At 40.5% G+C, this 6206-nt stretch overlaps 1 long non-coding RNA gene across 1 annotated transcript; it reads left to right on the top strand.

Moving 5' to 3' along the window:
- Positions 1-3171: 3171 nt before the first annotated feature.
- LOC145428482 (uncharacterized) lies at positions 3172-3544 on the top strand. Its single transcript, XR_013908775.1, has 2 exons — positions 3172-3285; positions 3364-3544. It is a non-coding gene; the product is annotated as an uncharacterized LOC145428482 (long non-coding RNA).
- The last annotated feature ends 2662 nt before the right edge of the window (positions 3545-6206 follow it).

Genomic DNA, 6206 nt, shown 5'->3' with positions numbered 1-6206 from the left:
GTCTGTGTCTCTGAGTTAATGTGTGTTTCTCCTACAGCTCCGGACTGCAAAAAATGTGCGTGCTCTTTGTGAGCTCGTTCCCGGCTTGTAACCAGCACGTTCTGCCGTCAAGGGCGATCATTGGTTAAATGTGATCATGTGACTGATGCAAGCCAGATCCTTTTATTTAGCAAAACTATGATTAATAGTTAAATATTATTGTTGAGGGGCACAGACAGGACTCCGCACGCACACACACATAAAAAATAAATAAATAAATAAATAAATAAAAAAAATTTAAAAGTTGCCTCAACAAAAGGGCACTTTGGGCACTCATCAGGAAAGGGGCGGGTGCTCAAGCCCCTCTAGCCCCCCCCCCCCCCCCTCTGCACGTCCCTGCCCTGCACTGTAAATAGAAACAGCCTTCATTACTGGAAACTGTTCTTTTCGTAGATTTTGGATTTGTAGTTTCAAACCAGTGAGAATAAAACGATTTAAAGTTCCAAAACATGTTTTTGTTTCTCCCAAGAGCCAATTAGCTAATAATATTCTTTGACATGTACAGTCATCAAGCCAAAGTATACACTATGAATTCTAAGATTTTACATATGAGGACATCATATAGAAAGTAACCTGGACTTATGACATCTTGAACTCAAACATATGGCACTGTGTTATTATTTATTTAACAACAAAGAAACAAAAATACAGTGTAGAAAAAAACTAAATACACACCATTAGTCAATAGCTTCTAGAAACACTTTATAATATGGTTTGTGGTTAAATTTGGCTCCAATAGAATAAGGGAATACCAAGTTAAATATTTATATGAAACTAAAAATAATTATTCTTTAAGTCAATTTCACTCGTGTGTAAATAGTTTGAAGTACAGTGTCAGTAATTTTTGGTGGAAAAACTTTTTGTCCATCTTATATGGTAAGTAGACTGTAAGTATTGACTGGGGCACAAATGCAGAGTGCTCTACATGACTTTGTAGTGATTTATAATTAATTACAATCGATTCATAATGAAAGGATGTAAAAGTTGTTTTCCAGCCTTTAATTTAAGAATGTTATAGCTTGTCTTTACTGTGACTGTGTGCAGCATGGGCTATTTTCCTTTGTTGATGTTGATTGCAGCTGGTCATGGTTTAAATATTGGAATGTATGTGAGCCATAAGAAATCAATCAAATGCTGTGTGATCCAGATGAACAGCTGAAGCAAGAACAGTCTGTAGATACTGTGCTGTGTTTGCTCTCAGTCACTGAGCTGCTTCAAATAAAATCAGCAGTAATATGTAATGTATATTTTTATGTATACAGTGGTCCCTCACTTTAACGCACTTACCTTTCGTGGATTTCTTTTCTCCTGTCCAGTACAGAATGTGTTCAGCTTGTCAAATGTACATAAATCTTCGATCCCCAGCAGGGTGACTCTGAGGTTGGTTTTATTCTATAATATTGGACTTATTTTTCTACCAAGGTTTGAACTTTGTGTTTAAACAAGAGAGAAAAGTGTGAAAACGTTCATGTCTGTCTGAGAAAAGTGTATAAAGTGTGTAGTGAGGGATTTTACAGCCTTCAAACATCTATAATAATTGTAAAAAATAAAGCTGGCTACTTCGCAGATTTCACCTATCGCGGGTTATTTTTAGAACGTAACTCCTGCGATTAACGAGGAACTGCTGTATTTAACAACATCAGCAGAGCTTGCCTGAGGTGGTTTGAGTGCATATGGCTGATGTAGATGAGATCTGCAGCACAAAGTGTGTCTGCTGGAGGCTCATGGAGAAGCCACCAGCCCCTGGCAAACGCGGGACCCTTCAACCAGGGGTCGAACATGAACCTTCTCTCACCAAGTTGTAGCTCCATGCAGGCGTGGCTGAAGCATGTCACCTGACAGGAAGCTCAAAGAACATTTACATTTGGGGGACCACTGATGGACTCTTAGTTCATTCAGTATGGAGAAAATGTGAGATTATTATTATTATTAGTTAGATAATTGAAGTTTGAGATCATTGTGATAAACAGTTCTTTAAGAGTAACACAATCCACAGTATTGTCTGAAAACTGTGCTTAAATATTTGTTATTTAAAGTGTAAAATCAAAACAGGTCCTTTCACTTCTCCTTCCTGGAGCTCCAGAGGCTCTCGAGGATCAGCCATCCAGGGGTCAACAGGGCTCAGCTCCACCAACTGAAGCCCCCATCATCCAACATTTCTACCTCTGCAAGTGCCATAAGAAGCTTGGGTGTAGGATTTAAGTGGCATTAATATTATTCTCATGATCGTATCCTCCACACATTAAATATGCTCATTCACACTGCTTGACATAGTTTTATACTGTAGTGGGTTTTTGGCACAGGGAGAACACACAACATAGACTGGACTACAGCACCTTGTCATGTTCCATGTTTCTTATAACCTTGTTATATCCATCCATCCAGTCACTTCTGCTTATCCTTATCAGGGTCGTGGGGGGTGGAGCCTATCCAGGCTGTGTTAGGGCGAGAGGCGGGGTCCACCCTGGACAGGTGGCCAGTCTGTGGCAGGGCTGACACGTAGACACAGACAACCATTCACACTCACTCCCACATTCACAGCTGTGTGCAAGTTTCCAATGAAGCTAACAACACTAAAGTATTATATTATTGATCTAAATCACTGTTTAATATGACTTATTCAATCAAACAACACATTTAAAGGGATTCAAATAATGACTGCTGCTGATGTGCTTGTGACCCATACAAATGTAGGATTTTTAGATTGAACAGTTCCAGTCATGGAAATTGTCTGTTGGAAGGATCTGTTTGACATTGCTTTCTTGTTTTGGTTTGCTCTCTTGGTTAGAGTTCTTCACACATGTCCAAATTATTCTTCTAATTGTGTGGACATAAACGGATGTGACATCACTTTCTCTTTGTTTTTGATGCAGTGTTTTATCAAATTAGAGCTGCATGAAAAACAATGAATCTGTCACGGACCTGGTTCCGGGGACTCGGGGTCCGTGAACAGTGTGGACCATTATTATTATTGTTATTGTTATTATTATTGTTATTATTGTATTGGATGTATGTTTGCTGCACTGTGCTCTTGTGTTCCATGCTGGTGTGTGTGTAGGTGTGGGTGTCTGCGGGTGTGGCTGAAGGACGAAGGACAGCCACCTGCAGGCCTGATGGGCGTGGCCCTGCCGGCTGCCGGTCACACCTAGGTTCTCACACACCTGCTTCTGATCAGGCTCGTCGAGGGAGCTACTTAACAGAGCGATGGAGCTTCCTCCGGCGCAGGATCGTTGAGTTAGACTCCATGTCAGTGTTTAAAGTGTGGTTCAGTGTATGCCTGCTGGAGTTGGTGCCATAACGGCTGTGTCTGTTGTTTTTCCTCAGGAGGACAGCGGAACACAGGACTGCAAGACACACGGGGTGTGCGAAGGCACAGGGGCAGAGAGCACGAAATACCAGCACTTAGGAGAAGACACGTCACGGGAGTCGAGGGAGCACTTTGGAGATTTATTGTGTGGTGTACATTTACCTCACTGTAAATAAACCCACTGCTCATTCCACTAAGTCCAGCGTTTGGGTCCTTTTCTCCAACATCCCCCACGGTCTGCCACCCAGACCGTGACAGAATCAGCTTGGTCTAAGGAGCTTGTGTAGCGCTGGAACCCAGTCACGGTGTGTTTCATCCATTCCATAGGCTGGTTTGCTGCAATAATGCCAAATAATTAGCAACTCTATAAATAGAAGGTAGTTCTGCAAAATCACTCATTAGGATGTTTGTTCTAATTTGCTATGACCTCAGAGCGCATCGAAAATAAAACTATAGGCTATAAAGAGTGATATGAACATATTTAGAACTTACCGGAATGAAAATGTCTGGAGCACCAACAGATATCTGGAGATGGAAGAGAACTGGATATCAGCTCATTTCACAGCTGATATCCAGGCTAGACGCCTTCGTTTGGTAACATTGATACACGAGCTGCCTCATGTTGCTTCCAGGTTAGGAAAGAATGAAAAGATAAACCATTTTCAACCTTGTCTAAGGAGCTTGGAAAGAAAAGCGTCTGGACCTCTCTAAGTTGCTTGAAGACGTTTCACCTCTTCTTCAGTTCTAAGGTCAAATGGTGGAGTATACCCCCAAAGAGGGACAAAACGACCCCCTGATGACCCCCTACCTAATCATGTTACACCCTGAAAAGGGGATAAGTCAATGATGACACTCAGACATGATACTTCTCTTTCAGCAGCTTCATTGCGAATGACTCAGAAATATAAACATACATACAAAAGTATTAAAATCTTAACAACGATGTACAGTCTCTGTTAGTTGTAAGACAATATATCTCAAGACCGTCTTCTTTCCTTTCCTTTAAGTTACAGAATAAATTGAATGTAAGAATTTACAAAAACAGCTTATGAATCAATAAGCAAACTTAGATCATTAAACTTAAATGTATAGAAAATAAACCAAGTATTCATATAAAAATACTAATATGCATTTTATACTACCCCTGTGTATTAGTGGCAATGACCTCTGAGTATATTTGATACTTTGCTGAGGCCTTATAATACTCATATTACTTTTCTGTCTTTTATGTTAAGCACTTTGGTATACCGCTGGTTTTTAAATGTGCTCTATAAATAAAGTTTGATGTTGTGTTGAGTTTGATGTTGATTTGTCCCTTCACACAAAATAAACATGTTCTTTGTCCAGATCAAATGCAAAATGCACACAATGCTGTATGTTTCATACACAGTCTGGCACAATAGTGCTCCATACTAGCCACCAACAGAGGGCTTAGCTTAGCTTGCTGCTTATAGCTTATCCTGACAACACAGTTAACACAAATCATCTAAATATTCCTAGTACCCTCTTGGTACATTTGGAAACACGGTCAGTACAGCTCAACATACATATTTGTAAAGTTCAAAAGCAGAATTGCTCAATTCTGACCTGAAAAGGGGATAAGTCAATGATGACGCTCAGACATGATGCTTCTCTTTCAGCAGCTTCATTGCAAATGAGGCATCGTGGCCAGAGCTCCCCCTCCCGCAACGTCAGGCATAACGAATCAATCATGATCACTGAATCACAAGGATTATTCCCCAGGCTCGACAAGTAGATCACAGATTGAATTTTACACAGGTTGTAGTCACATTAAGGATTGTTATCCGGTTGAATATAGTCATGAACTCTTTTAACTGTTTTAGCCTGTGTTACATTACATCTCTTAATGCAGGGGTGTCAAACTCAAATACACAGTGGGCCAAAATTCACAACTGGAACAAAGTCGCGGTCTAACATTAATATTTATTGGAAAAAAAATCTTCCTCCAAATATAAGAATGAATCTTTTCTTATGGACTCAAACAAGTTTTGCTAAAAAACTGAATATGGAACAAGCAAAGCTTAATACTAAACGATATATATATTTGCTGTATAATACCAGTAGGCCAGCTCTAATAGTAATTTGGTATGGCTTCGCGGGCCAAATGTAATTAAGCTGCGGGCCAAATTTGGCCCGTGGGCCAGAGTTTGACACCTGTGTCTTAATGGGACTTCTTTTACCCTTGTTTATACATTTACATATTTGAAAGAAATTAAATAATACATTGAGTAACTTTTAACTGCAACTTTTTACTCCATTATGAACTTCAACTAATAATCAATCAATCACAATCACACGAGCCAAGGCGTGAAAATGGGTGTGGGTCACAATCAGCCAAGGTTTCGGGTGAGCTCATTGTGAAACCTGGCCCCACCCTATCATGTGATTTGCTGAGGTCAGATCGCCCAGGGTGTGAGTGGGCGTTAAGGCATCTAGGAAGGGATCACAGAACTGGATTATAGATGGCAGACAGTTGTTGTCGTAACCCACCACCTCTGTTCAAAGATGGTGGCTCACAGTGGACATATCCACTGTGAGCAACCTGTTTTCACACCTTGGCTCATGTGATTAGTGTGATTAATGTCTATTGTCCCTCTTGGGGGGGACACTCCCACAGGGTTTAAATCTGGGACTCTCCACCATTTAACCTCGAACTGAAGAAGCTTCTCGGATGAGAGGTGAAACGCCTTCAAGCAACTTAAATAGTCCAGACTCTTTTCTTTCCACGCATCCTAGACTACGATGACCTGGATGACTGAGAACCTTCACAGAGACAATGAATCAGCTTCTAATAGTTTCATACAAACTAAAGTGATACCCAACATATGCAGTGCTATAC

This window comes from Astatotilapia calliptera, chromosome 4 (assembly GCF_964374335.1).
Source record: "Astatotilapia calliptera chromosome 4, fAstCal68.1, whole genome shotgun sequence".
Taxonomy (NCBI): Eukaryota; Metazoa; Chordata; class Actinopteri; order Cichliformes; family Cichlidae; genus Astatotilapia; species Astatotilapia calliptera.
The sequence above is the reverse complement of the archived record's forward strand: the minus strand, read 5'-3'. Positions and strand labels throughout refer to the sequence as shown.